General features: G+C 32.3%; 1 protein-coding gene across 4 annotated transcripts in view; it reads left to right on the top strand.

The window, feature by feature from the left end:
* The first annotated feature begins 2,339 nt into the window (after positions 1–2,339).
* Positions 2,340–13,973, top strand: part of LOC149895658 (fasciclin-3-like) — a 109,980-nt gene continuing 98,346 nt past the window's right edge. For all 4 annotated transcript variants that reach the window (XM_090118518.1, XM_090118517.1, XM_090118519.1 and 1 more), the window contains exon 1: positions 2,340–2,565. The gene's annotated coding sequence lies outside the window, so the exon portion shown is untranslated. The remainder of the gene's footprint in view (positions 2,566–13,973) is intronic.

The raw sequence follows: 13,973 nt of genomic DNA, 5'->3' as shown, positions 1-13,973 counted from the left end.
GACTGAAATATATATTTATTTACCTTGTTATAAGTAAGTAGGTACTAAGCCTAAGTAATAAAACTGGAGCACTATATTGTTCATCGAATGAGCAAGTAGAAAGTAGACCTAAATATGTATAATTAGTGAAGGAACTTTCTATCCTGTCATAATTTATTAGCATTCATTTGTTGTTTCAGTTCATTCTAATTAACTGAATAACGTCTCTACTAAGCGTCTCTATGTGTATGCAATAGGTAGGTGTACTTACTTATATAAAATTCTTGAGAACAGTGTTTGTAACAAAACTCCTTTCTTGAAACTGGTTAAAAAAAATTAAAATAGGCGAATGATTTTTTTTTTCTAATTTCAAAAAAGAAGGTTTCAATTTTCCTTTTTTGGGTTTGTTAGGTACCTACTTACCTCAGAATTTTCGACTGAGTGAACCGATTTTGATATTTTTTTAAAGCTGCTGCTTTCCGGTTAGTCCTGCGGGCTTCAAAAGGAAAATTTTATACTTTGTGACATTATACCTAATTATACTTTCGTAATTTGTATAGGTACTGCACTTGCTGTATTTTTCGCCTTACATTAAAAAGTCGACGAGTGATTCTGAAATGATAAAAAGTCGACAAAAAAATTATGATAGGAGATGATTAAACGGTATTTAAATGCGTTTACAGAATATCAATTTCAAATATAACAAGAATAACGGTCAAAGAAACGCGCGCGAATGTGCACGTTTTAACATTTGATACTTTTTATGCAATTATCGTGAGTCACTTATAAGACTATCGTTTAGATCAAGTTTAGATTAGTTTTAAAAACTTAAAAATTATATTATACAGACTCTATGGTAAGTCGCGCGTTTTTTTCTAAAAAAAACAATAGATTCCAAGTTCAAAAAACGCGCGTACTTGTAAAAGTTCGCGCTTATTTTTAAAACTATCGTCTATCAAGCACATGATCGTCATTAAAATTTTTCACTAAATGAAGCTGCGTAACAAAAGACGCTCTACTTTTGTATTTTTTTTAAGTGAATAGGCGCGTTTGACCATTTCTGTGGTTTTGTGAACCGTAGCGTAGGCAGCCGAGCGCGCGCGATATTGTCCGAACGCGATGAAAGTAGTGGCTTGGTGATACCAGTATTCAAAATATCAAACTTATATAGGGATATTGAGTAATTCATTTTTCAGGTATAAAATTTATTGATGAGTCATATAGTAATTTAATGCCTTTTGTACATGTTATGTATCAAATCCGCTAACAGTTTATATGTATATGATTCACCACTTAATTAGTTCTGTATCGAGAAATATGCTTACGCAAATTAACATTACACACACCAAATAAAAACACAAAAGTATACATACCTACCTATAAAAAAAGCATGAAATATTTTTTGATTGTTAGAATATGTAACTTTTATTGTGGCAGCTATTCAGCATTGTTTCTACCAGAAATTTGGTGTACACTGTACCCACAAGAAGGTGCTCTAAGAATAATGAAAAAACTTCTGTATCAGTTCTGTATACCTACCCACTTCATGTATCAAGATATTTTTACTGATAAATAAACATTAATAAAAAGTATATTTTTCAAGTATTTAAGTCCGATTGCCACGGAATCGTTTATAGGACATCTACAGGTAATTTGTAATTTGTAAATTAATATTAAACTAAATGAATAATTAAAAGCAAATCCATTCCTTATTAAGTAATTTACTTCAAAAGTTTCGATGGATTTTAACATATTATAATTACTATTATATTTTCACATTAATTACAATGTTAAAGTGAAATTAATTAAAGATTCTAGTGGTAAATTAATACTTCGGCGGTTTGTTTGTTGTTAATTAAATAGTAATTGCAATATTATTTACCAATTAAGCATCTAAATACTTCGCGATATTACGTATTAGTACTGAGTACTTCTAATTACCTAATATCATGCCGATTTTTTAAAGAAGAAACAGTTCTGTGAAGTGATTCATTCACGAATAAAACTGAATAAAATATGTTTCTATTTACTTAAAGAATGAAAATAATTGTTATTTGTATAAAGAAGGATCGTCTGATATGTTCTTGTGGAAAATTAAAACAAAATATAAAAGAATTGAGAAATGTAGATATAGAAAAGACATATTATAATGCCTTAATTTATTATAAGTACGCTTTAAATTGAAAAGAAGATTATATTTTCGTATGTCTTATAACTTCTGTATGCATACACACTACGCATGAATCATGATACATAATAATACCTAGATTGTTCTTTTAAAATTTCTTATAAGTTAAAATAATTCAGTACAAAACTCCAGTTCAAAATGAAACTCGCCAACCTGGCAACATCGCTTAACTTTTTTCCAAACGTCAGTCAGCCGGTAACGTTCACGGGTGGTACTTGTGTCGGCCGTCATCGCGCTCCCAAACTACTTTTACGTGACCGTTTGAAACCGGTTTTGAAAGTGCTCTGAGGTGTGGCAGTGCCGCGTTCAGCCGTAGAATACTGTTTTCAAAGTTCAAAATTAAACTTTGTGCAACAAAAAGTGCTTGTGACTCATTGCCGGGAACTCGTCATTATCAGGTACAATCTATTTCTTTGTTATCGTTGCATTTATCGAAATTTCTTCTGTTGTCTGTACCCACGCGATTCAGGTTTATTGTGTTCTATTTTCAAACTCGATCCTTTTTCTTAAAAAAATGTATAACGGCCAGTGTTTCTAGCGTGTGTAATATTGTGTTAAAAACGTGGAAATAAAATTGTGAATGGTTAATTTAGATCGTTACGTGAATGGGATCCTTTCGAATATTTCAAACAGGTTTTAGCGGTATTTAACTAGACTGTGTGATGGTTGGATAATTTTTTGCTTTATATGCGAATTATTGGTATTTTATAATACAGTAAACCGGTAATATTGAAATAATATTACGACATAGGTATAGCTTTTGCTTATGTGAATTAAATAGTGCTTCTAGACTTTTCCGTGTAACTACCGCCCTTTTTTCATTCAGGCTTTTTTGTCTTTTGATATCTGGGCTACAATCTACAAGATGGCTAAGTGTGGGTTGGTGGAGGAATGTCGTTGAACTTTTGTCTTCTACATAGACTTGAGAGCTGTCTAGAATAGGCCGGTTGTTTCAGAAATGTCTTGTGTCCCAACGTTATAGTGTTATTTTTAAAGAAGTAGATAACAGCCTTTAAGGTAGGGTAAAATGTCTTATTTGTGCTTCTAAATACTAAACTTAGAATAACAGGTCTTCTACTTTAAAAGTAGTTAGGAATAACTTGCATGAACTAAAAAACGCACGCAATTTTAGCAGTTTCTGCTAAACCGAGTGACAGACATACAAATTTTATTCACTCAATGGAATGCCAATGCCAATATGACGAATATACGAAGTTCGTGCTTAGAATAATTATGATATGAGTCACTCCATTTGCGGTCATTTGCTTGTAATATTCTATTCATATTGAAATGGTTAAAAGTAGATTAGTAAGGAAATTGACTAGCTGTGTCCCGTGGTTTTATCCGCGGAACAAACTACGTCTAGGTTTAAAAAAGAAAGGACGAAACTAAAACTACCTAGTTTTGTCTCGTGGCTTTAGTCGCGGAAAAAACTACGTGCATCCTTCGTTTAAAAAATATGGAAACTACTGTTTAAACAGAGAATAAATAAAAAAAAATGCCCAGTACTTTTTCTATCTGACGAACGTAAACCAATTTGAATTTGGATAAAACGTATCAAAGAGCAATAAAATTAGATCTATCAAATATAATTACCGCACATTAAACTTCAAACATTCGTTAACCGTAGTTCCTAACCAGCAGTTAAATTGAACTCCGTTTTATAGTAGGTACTTTCTTCACCATCGCATCGATTCTATAGGCATCGTAAGTTTCTATAAGTCTGTAAAAGAAATGTGCGTTTATTTATTGAAGTGAAACTTCTTTATCGGGGTTGGAAAAAATTTTATTGTAACATTTTTTCGTTACGCGCCATCTTTTTCTTATCCCTACCCGTAGTACCTACATATATCTCGATGTCCCTACCACGCGTGATTCGACGTATATCTGTGAAATTGCATATAGTAAATTATTTTTTGAAAAATAAGGTCATGAAGAAGTTTCACTTCTTACGTGTGTACACACGCACACATTTTTTTTACAGAGAAATACCACTGTAACCTCTAAATGGCTGAATAGATTTTGATGAACGATTCTTCATATTGATGGAGTTGATCACAGAGATGACAGTTTTTTAACATAGTGAAGTTTATTTTTTTTTACTCTGTGTTCTTTAGATTATGTACATTCTGAATATTTAATTCGTATGTGTTTAGCTGTTTTAACGTAATAATCAAACATTTCAAATTCACCTATGTACCTATTTCATGTTCATTTTCTCAACATATTATAAGTATGTATTTGAAATCGAATATAATACCTATATAAGATGTATTACGTCGATAATACAATTAAATGTAAATTAGAAACTTCATCATAATAGTTTCACCGCTTCACAATCCACAGACAGAATTGCAGATAAAAATATATAATCCCCACTAAAACCGCAATGCAGTTACAAAATAAATATTAAATATTTGCACAGTTTAAAAACTTTCCGCCGCTGTTGATGGCAATCTGTATTGTCATAGGTATGTACGAATTTTATAATCTACTAGCTGTGCTCCGTGGCTTCACCCGCGTAGCCGGTAGCTCCGCTCCTGTTGGTCTTAGCGTGATGATATATATACCCTATAGCCTTCCTCGATAAATGGGCTATCTAACACCGAAAGAATTTTTCAAATCGGACCAGTAGTTCCTGAGATTAGCGCGTTCAAACAAACTCTTCAACTTTATAATATGTATAAGTATAGATGACGTTTTTTACGTAATTAAAAAACTCGACTGCGATGAAATAAAAAACATATTTTTTAGTTGATGTTTTATCATTTTATGCTTTATGGTTGTAGGTCAATGATGATGTTATTTTTGTGTTTAAGAAAATGCTTCACTAGTTAGAATAATTTCTAAAATTCATAAAATGTGTTTTTACACATTTAAACACATAGCACATTTTTAACGGAAATAGTAAATGGACGGAGGTAGGTATGTCTCTTACTTTTTGTATAAGTAAACTACATATTTTACATATCTACAAAGCGTTTATAAAAGACTAGCTTTCCACCCGCAGCATCGCCCGCGCAGTCAAAGAAAAACCCGCATAGTTCCCGTTCCCGTGGGATCTTATTTCCCGGGGTAATAAGTAGCCTATGTCCTTTCTCGGGTATCAAAATATCTCTATACCAAATTTCATGCAAATTGGTTCAGTAGTTAAGGCGTGATTGAGTAACAGACAGACAGACAGAGTTACTTTCGCATTTATAATATTAAGTATAGATTCTTAAATTATATAATGTTATTATAAAATTCAACTTCCCTTCAACCTTGAACAACCTGCTTACAATAGTTTTCATCAAAACGTCTGTTTTATTTCGTAGGGCTACATTTTTTGCCGCCAACAGGTAGAGAGCAGATGGCGATGAGGTACAGGTCGTTTTGGGCCTTTTTTTGTTTAAAAAACGTAATCTTGAAGGTCCATGTTCGTTCGATTGGTCTATACTCTATGAGATTCTGTTTTATAAATTTGTCTATGCCCTATGGATATATTAAAAAATTAAAGAGTAACGGATTTTGAAAGCATATTTATTATGTTATTTAAATCGCCGTTTCGAACATTTTACAGAGAGCGTGGTTACAGATAGACTGAAAATTGGTTAAAAATTGTTTAAATGTGTTTATTGCTCATATGTACGTACGTACGTAGTGCTCATACGTAAAATCAAACACAAGAAAATACTATTTTTATTAGAAACTAGCTTTCCGCCCGCGGCTTCGCCCGCGTTTTGAAAGAAAAACCCGCATAGTTCCCGTTCCCGTGGGATTTCCGGGATAAAACCTATCCTATGTGTTAATCCAAGTTACCCTCTATATGTGTGCTAAATTTCATTATAATCGGTTCAGTAGTATTTGCGTGAAAGAGTAACAAACACACACACATCCTCACAAACTTTCGCATTTATAATATTAGCAGGATATCACAACTAAATCGTTTGAAAGTATTATCTACTAAGTAGGATGTAAAGTAATGTCTAAATAAAAACTAGTACAGAAAACTACGTCATTTTTAGTAGTCTTTAAACTAAAATGTTTGTGTATTCATGTGTTTCAATTCGTGAAAAAAACAGTTTCTATTTTGAAATGGCTTTATAGACTATAGAGTGTAAGCCCGAGGTTAGGATTATTTTTAGTTTATAAAAACTAAAAAACACGCACACTCATGAAATTATTGTATTGTCACCGATCCTTGATACGTGTACGAAGTTTGAATTAAATCTGTCTGTTTTTAAGCCAAAATCGATTCAAAGGAGTCGGTTACATACAAACAGGTGAAGCTAATATAAGCGTGTTAAGACTGGCCGTTTATAAAAAATAATGACGTTTTTTATAGCGGGAATGCAGATAAAAAAAGCTTCGAAGAATTCAAAAATGGAACAATCATACAATCTAATGGTTCAAATAACAGTGGTACATTTGAAGAGAAAGTTTTCTAATATTGTTGTTTCAGAACTGGTTGTGAGCACTGAGCATAGAGCAAAAACTAGAGTATGATTCGTTTGTCTATAGTCTGTCATAATACGCGGGAATTATAAAAGGAATGTTCTCATTTTGAATTTTTTGCGAAAATGAAATAATTCTGTTAAATTTTGCCTATGCTTAGTAATAACTAATAAGTAAAAAAGTAGGTAATTGTAGTTCATTATACAATTAGTCTTGTTTATTTTGATATTTATTTATTTAAAAGAGATTTGTCAAAGATAGGCTATCATGTACAGTGGCGTGCATTCCATAAAGACATAAAGACACTGCCTACCCTACCATTTACCAAACTCTGATCAATATTTAATATGCATAAATGAAATTCACAGCGTCATTAAATTTTATTAATTGCGCAATGTAGTTATGAAATAAAAATATATTTCAAATATATTTTAGATCCATCTATCGGTATTTTGGTAGCATTATTATCTAATTTCTATAACACCGGCTCGGCTCAAGTCACTATTCATGCGCTGCACTAGCGCCGCCACAGGACCCAGTACGTCACGGGACGGCAAAGACACAAACTATCCGTGTCTAAGTTTTTATATGTGTGCTCTGCGTGTCTACGCATATTTAATATGTGTGCGTGCCTATAAACACGGCACACTGATGTAATAAAACCACGCACACAAACACACAAGGTAGGCAGTGTCTTTTTACGAAGATATACGAATTAGGTACGAACCGAATTCGGAACTACATCGAAAGTCGAAACTGAAGTTGAATATGCGACCAATTATTTAAGAAGTGTGATAATGTATACAATTTTGTAGCGGTAAAGACCATCTGCAAATAGTATCATCATTCGTTTGTTTTGTTTTGGAAATAACAAACGTTTACTTTGAGGTTAAATTTGTTTTTTGAGAAAATTAATAATGTTTACTACGACAATTTGCAAGTGAAGTGTTTTGAGAGTAACTAAATAGATTATGTATATCATCAGTGTATTTTGTAAGATAATAAGGCATACCTAATTTAACGAAAAATTCTTATTTTTGTTTTACGAATAAACTTTTATCAAACAGAGAGTGATAGGAAAAAGGCCGATCTATAAATGGATCTATACCGGAATTTGTAATACACAAAGGTAAAGTTAATCATTAATTACATAATATAGAATACTAGTTAGGATATCATACCTACTTTGACAATTATTTTATAGATAATATGACCTATGTTCGTGATATGTTTTCCATTATTTTGCGGAAATACTATGTATCTCCAATCAAATATCAGTACTGCAATATATGAAATATTAGTTTTTATGACTTATTATCATTGCAATATTTCTGCCTACCCTGTCCAAAAACTCTGTGCACGCCCCTGCTATCATATATATCTCATATATATATATATATCACCTATAAAAACATAATACATATAACATAGTACGTATAACACTACCTATGCCTTACATAACTGTGTAAAATAAACTGCTAACAAACATATAATTTAATTATATAAGTAACTTAGCTACTCTTAAATATGCTTGTTACCTATATTAGTTATAAGAAAAATAAATTAAAAAGTTATTATATAAAATTAATTATTCATTTTAGTATAAATTGCGTGCATGCAAATGAAGGAAAGCCGTGTTCCTAATTCCGTGTAAGTAAAAATAAGTGTTGTTTGTGATTAAATCAAGGTCTTAATATTTAAGTCATTTAATCTTTACTAATATTATGAAGAGTTTGTTTGTTTGTTTGAACGCGCTAATCTCGGGAACCACTGGTCCGATTTGAAAAATCCTTTGGGGGTTAGATAGCCCATTTATCGAGGAAGGCTATACAGGGTGTCCCGCTTTCGGTATACTAAGCGCGAAGGGACTTGTAGTTTTGCATACACTGATCACATAAAAAATACTTAAATAACAAAATTACGCGAAAAATTTTTTGCTAAATTTTTCCTTAAAATCCATGTATTCGTCTCTAGCTTCGCGCAGCCGGCATATACCGCTTCGCTAATGTGAGTATTTTGTCTATGAAAACATAATCTTAAACGATAGCTCACATGCGGGTGGCAAAGTTGGGCGGTTTGCTTGTTGGGGGTGTACACATGGAATTTTAAGAATTCCTCTATTTAAAAAAAAAATGCGTCTGGAATTTTATAATTATTTTTTACGTACTCAGCGTATGCAAAACTACAAGTCCCTTTGCGCTTAGTATACCGAAAGTGGGACACCCTGTATAGAAGGCTCTATAGGCTATATATAATCACGCTACGACCAACGGGAGAGGAGTCACGGGGGTGAAACCGCGCGGAGCAGCTAGTATTATTGTAACTTTGAATGTATGTAAATGTAATACCTACTTTAGCTAAACTTTTTTTTTTGCGAAATTATTCCATCAAATAAATGTTAGACGATGTTGGTTATACTAAATTACCTAATTCTAGCGGAGAAACGACGAAAAAGAATTCTTCGAATCCCGCCTTGTGATCGAAGTTTTTCGATGCCTTAAAAATTCTTCTCTGAACTAAAGTACATAAATAACACGTTATATAGCAAAGAAAGTTACCTCTAACATGTTATAAGTCTAGTATTTAATTTCTACGTAATACCTATTGATAAACAAAGTGCATTGTGTGTGATTCACACGGGTGCAAAAAGGCGGGAAAGTATGAAAGTTGCCTTATGTAAGTGATCTCATAATACCATGTACTGCCACAGATAATGAAATACTAATATTGTATTTATTACCTACTACTAATATTATAAATGCGAGCACACGTGTCAGAAGTGAAACTTCTTTGGCAAGATTCAATGATATCAAAATCGTTGCCTGGACTCTGGAGTAACATGACGTGACGGTATTAGTAGGTAGTATGCTTAGATTATGGATTGGTCTCCGCGCGCGCGCTACGACTAGATACCGCCGGCGTACTTGAAAAATGCGGCAACTTATAGTACGCCGAATTCGGCGTACCCAAGCCAGTCGTGTCACAAGCATTGTGTGGAGAGGGTGAACTGATAATTTATAAAGATTTTGAACAAAATCTGAAGTAAAATGCCTATTTGTGTCATAAAACTATTTAAAAATAATACAACAAAAAATATGAAAGACACTGGGATCACGTACCATCACTAAGTATCGTATTATTCGAAATTTCTCCTTTACTTCGAAAAATTTTTCTACGAAAATACGACGCCATTCAGTGTTGCCGTATTGCATATCCAAAAAAATACACGTGGTTGAGGAAATATTTTAGCAATAATTTGAACTTTTTTTTTTCAATACTATTACTAACACATGTATAAAAAAGTATAATACAATAATTTATTTCTGTTTAACCATGTTTAACTGACTCATATAATATGTTTTTTTTTTATTTCCGCTTTTTTACTTTTAAACAACCTTTGTGACTATAGTATAGTAGCGTCGCAAGTGGATTTGAGTCACATGTTCATGGATTCGATTCCCGGCCAGGTCAGGATGAAAAAAATATTTTTGAAACTTCTTTCCAAGATGCCAGATTTCCCATTTATGAGGTAAAATTTATGTAGCTGGCAGCCCAATTCTTCACACACACTAGCGTCTTTACAAATTGCCTAACACACACTACAGAAATGAGTTGCCGCACTCACAGAGCTATTGTTTTTAGGTGGGGCGGTATCTAGTCGTAGCGCGCGCGCGGAGACCAATCCTTAATCTAAGGTAGTATGGTATACGCGACCTTAAAATTTTACTCTCAACGCGCCTAAAGAAGTTTCACTTCTGACACGTGTGCTCGGCACACACCCTCTTTCGCATTTATAATATTAGTAGTAGGTACTAAATACATAAGTAAAACATTTTATTAATAACACTTTCTAAAATATAATAAACTTAAAACCAATTAGGGTATCAAGACTTCTATTGAGACATCTGTCAAATAGAATTTGGTAGGGCTGTAAGTACTGTACCGTATTTGATGTAATTTTCACATAATTGAAAGCACGGAATTGGCTTATCGTGAAAGCTCCGGGTTAGACAAATGAAGTGAAGCCGGGAAGTAATTAGTGATGTAGTTACAAGATAGGGTTGTCGATGTCGATGAATTTAAGTTGTATATTTTTTTTTAATAATGAAATTACCTTTATAAATGCCATGAAGATTTTATTCATAATTATTTTTATAAAAACCGTTATGAATGACATGAAAAAAGAAGTACTATATGGGCAAATAAAATTTCTACGGGTTGTGCAAATACTTTTCTATTGTTTCTTTCTTATTGATTTCTACAATTTACTAATATATTATATTGAAAAAGTTTTCAATACGTAATATATTTATTTAAATTATAAACTGTCTAGGTATAGGAAAAATTCAAGTTTTGAAGGTTTTTATTAATTAGGTAAACAGTTAGTTGTTATGGTTACGACGATGATATTAATTCAAGCCAAAACATGTAGAACCCTTTAATTTCTTTATAAATGTAAAACTTCTCTGTGACAACCCTAAGCGGACGTCTAGATAAATGATGGCAAAGAAATTACTTAGTTCACTTTAATTATGTATTTCTTTAGTGTTCTCAAATATATAACTTCGCTTGAATTTAGAGGTAATTACTTTTTTAATTATTCGTGGTTTTAATGAATTTCGTGTTATATTTTACTTGAAAACTTGAAAATATGCGAAAATTATGTAGGGCTGACAACACTTATCGATTCGAAGTCCGAGGTCTCACCACTGAGCCACCACTGCTCTACGAACATTATATCCATCATAACCTCTAAAATGTTTAAATATAAGTAGCTAAAAATGTTATTGCTCTTTATGTTATTGTAGTATGAAGTAGGAATTTTGTATCTTACAGTAATTCTTTCATAATTAAAGTAAAAACAAGTGATAACTGCGTTAAAAACAACCGACTTCAAACTTGCACTTGCAACATTTACAAATACAGACAAAAATGCTCATAAAATAAAAACTACTGGGCCTATCCGAATAAAATTTTTATGGGACCAATTCGACACCATCCCGCATCGAACAAAAAAAGAATCACGTAAATCGGTTCAGAAACCACGGAGTAATCGGTGTACATACATAAAAAAAAAAAACATACCGGCCGAATTGATAACCTCCTCCTTTTTTTTGAAGTCGGTTAATAACAAATTCCCCTTTAATTCAACATCTGAATGGAATTCCCTTTTTCCGCTGGAATAAAGGGAATTTCTTTGATATCCTCACACAAATTAACTTTAATTAAATCCGTTTAAATTCTTTGTAAAGAAAGCTTGTGGTTGTACTAACTGTTAATTGCATTGTTCATTGTATCGTAAGAATTTAGACGGTCAAGCTAGAGTCGGTATGTAAATTATGTTAGTACAATAGATAATATCAGTACATAGTATAAAACAAAGTCGCTTTCTCTGTCCCTATGTATGCTTAAATCTTTAAAACTACGCAACGAATTTTGATGCCATTTTTCAGATAGAGTGATTTAAGAGGAGGCGATTGAAGGTACAGCGGATGAAGCCGCGGGCAGAAAGCTAGCTTACACTAATATAAACTGAAGAGTTTGTTTGAACGCGCCAATCTCAGAAACCAAGGATCCGATTTGAAAAATTATTTCACTGTTATATAGCCCATTTATCGAGGAAGGCTATATAGTATATATAGGCTTATATTATTATATCTTCATGCTAAAACCAATAGGAGCGGAGCAATGCGTTTAAAACTGCGGGGCACAACTAGTAATACAGGTACTAAGTACCTTGTAAAAGTTTTACTAGGATACACTTATCAATAATTGAGGTTATAAAATATCTCAGACCTATAGAACCTACACAACAAAATTACATAAAACTCGGTCAAGCCGGTTTCGGAGAATTTTGGTTACAAATACTGTGAGAATTGGAATGTGTAAGTTTATGTTTGTTTTGTTTGATTATGAAATATCATGTGTTGTTTTGGATGAGACTTTGTAAAGGTGGTGATCTAAATTATTTTTTTAGTTATTACTTAAAAAGTTCAGTTAATTCTAGCTACATAAGAAATAGTAAATAATTATACATATAAGTATGTTACATTTTGACTTTTGTATATGACACTAGCGGTCCGCCCCGGCTTCGCCCGGGTAATCTATTCCTTGCAGAACGGGAACCATCCTCGTTCTGCAAGGAATAGATTCCGCAGCGCACGCGATGACAGAATTTTTTTACACCTTGGGTTACATTATTGCATTTTTGGTAAGGATCTCTAATTTTTTTGAAAATGCAATATAGCCTATGTTGCTCAGTGAAGATGCAGCTTTCTAATGGTGAAAGAATTTTTGAAATCGGTCCAGTAGTTTATGCCTGAAAACCATACATACATACATAATTACAAACCTTTCCTCTTTATAATATTAGTATAGATTTCTGTTTTAATTTTATCAATACTGAAGTTTTGAAAGTAATTAAGTGATAAAATTTGAATTCATTAAGAATTCATTATGATCAATAATAAATAAAAATTTTACGAATACTGACAGCCCTGTCACTGACAGACAGAACCAGCAATAGGGCTGCCACAATTTAGACGAAACCCTAAAATAAACAGGAACAAAAAAGTACCTTTTCTCTCCCTTTACTTAATAAATGAAAAATTAACCTTTCCTTTGTATTAACCTAGCTTAGGGGCGCTATAAAGGCCAAAGTTTTCGTCTTATTGACTATAAATCTACGGAAAAGATTGGATTAAGTTTATTTGACAGTTCAGTGGGTTGTGGGTTCGATGTTAGAACCACTTTTTATGATGTTTTTGTTAACAATAGAAATAGTATTAAAAATTAAAATGCTTAAATTGAATTTTTTATATGAAATACTAAAGATAAATAATCAATTACAAATACTTGTAAATGTTCACTTAATCGAAAATAAATTAAAATGAAAATGTGTGTTGTGTTATGTGTATAAAAAGGGATATTGTATAACTAGGTATAATTATATTAATGTAATAATAAGCACTAAGCAAGCATGTAGCTCTGAATTAGTATCTCAGCTACTTTTGCAATTCATCAATCCACCTATCGACAAATCAAAATCTATCAAAATTTGTTCAGCAATTTATACATGATAACATAGCAGACATACTTGCAATTGCAAGTGTATTCTTATCATTTTGGCAAAAGACATTGAAACAAATGTAAAAACCTTTAATTCTCGAGTTTCCACTCGACTAAGCAATTAAAAAACAAATTTATATTTAAATTAAGCAAAATAAAAACGTTTATCAATTTTAGTATCAGAAACGTGTTTTTGAGAAAATGATGAAATAGGTTTTTGAGTCACAAGGTTTTAATATCACTACATAGTATAAAGCAAAGTCGCTTTCTCTGTCCCTATGTCCCTTTGTATGCTTAAATC

This window comes from Colias eurytheme, chromosome 30 (assembly GCF_061535395.1).
Source record: "Colias eurytheme isolate Ceu_HAF_F1 chromosome 30, ilColEury1 Martin Lab GWU primary, whole genome shotgun sequence".
NCBI classification, from domain to species: Eukaryota; Metazoa; Arthropoda; class Insecta; order Lepidoptera; family Pieridae; genus Colias; species Colias eurytheme.
Note: the sequence above shows the minus strand (reverse complement) of the source record. Positions and strands in the feature narration are given on the sequence as shown.